Source organism: Aplysia californica, unplaced genomic scaffold (genome assembly GCF_000002075.1).
Source record: "Aplysia californica isolate F4 #8 unplaced genomic scaffold, AplCal3.0 scaffold00162, whole genome shotgun sequence".
In the NCBI taxonomy this organism is placed as follows: Eukaryota; Metazoa; Mollusca; class Gastropoda; order Aplysiida; family Aplysiidae; genus Aplysia; species Aplysia californica.
This window is the reverse complement of record NW_004797432.1, coordinates 730471-731839: the sequence shown is the minus strand read 5'-3', so window position 1 is coordinate 731839 and position 1369 is coordinate 730471.

Below are 1369 nucleotides of genomic sequence, written 5' to 3'. Positions count from 1 at the left end.
TCTTCTTCTTCTTCTTCTTCTTCTTCTTCTTCTTCTTCTTCTTCTTCTTCTTCGCGTTACCCAACCTGTATTGCAAGTGCCGTAAGACTCTTACTAAAACGTTTTCAGTGTCACAACAGTGCCTTTGGTCTGCTAATCACCCAAGTGTTCATTATGTCCTTAAATTCGAGCAAGACCACTGCTGTATTTAAGAATTTAAGCGATGATCGCATAAGTTTTGCATTCCAAGGTTGTCTTTCCAGAACCGCATCTGCTATTTTGTTTAAATGAGGAGGCGAGCTTCCGACCCTGCCTGTCAGGGCCAATCCAGGCTGAGAGCGATACAACATCAGAACAGAAAGACCGAGAACTCGATAAATATTTTCTCCCCAGTCGGGAATCGAACTCAGGTCTCCTCAGTGCGACAGCAAAGCGCCTGACCGCTACAGTACAGACGCCGGTACCATAACTGCGAAATAACCGAATGTTATCTCAAGATTCTTATAATAATCAGTTCACACGACCCATCACAAACGCTGCCCTTCTTTCTATAAATACTGAAGTGATAAGACCAACTGCGGCCTACATTTATTCATTATTGTTGTGTTGTTTTAAACATAGCTTTCATAATTCATAGGATTCCAATGCTCTCCCGCTGTAAATAAAAATTACGGTTTAACTTTTTAAAATGTGATACAGTCATCCAGATGAAGTTCGAGATTTAAAACAAAACTGGTCATCAGAAGTTCCGTCCTTCTTAGTTGGTAAGTTATAACCTCTTCACCCTTGATAAAGTTAATAGTTAGTCTTGAAGTTCAAAGTTACAATGATACAATCGCTACTCATGGAGTTTGAAATCCGTTTTATTTTATGTTTTGAAACCAGTATTAAGTTAATTAAATAAAATATATTATTATATCCAGGCCTAGTCTTAATTTTCAATTTCGCAAAGCGTCTACCTTGTAAAGCAATTGCGTGCCGTAGCCTACTAGAACTAATACTAGATCATAGATCTAGATTAGATTCTACTGCATTGTGTTCAAAATAAATTTCCAAGATAAAAAATGTGTATTGTGTATACGACAGGAATTAGGAATCTAAAATGAGATGAAGTCTAGATAAAATTTAGACGTGAGAGGAATTAGAGGATACCGGGTCAATAGTTGTTTTGCAGTGTGCTCTTTTTTGACTTGTTGTTGTAACAGCTACGGCGGCGTTGTTTCTTTATTAAGAACATCGCAATTGAAACCGAATGCAGACATACATGTCATGTGGTATGTCAAAACAGCTCTAGAGCGCGGGCTACAGATTCCAATCATTGGCTACTCATTTTCTTTACTACTACTACTACTTACTACTACTACTACTGCTGCTGCTACTGCTGCTACTG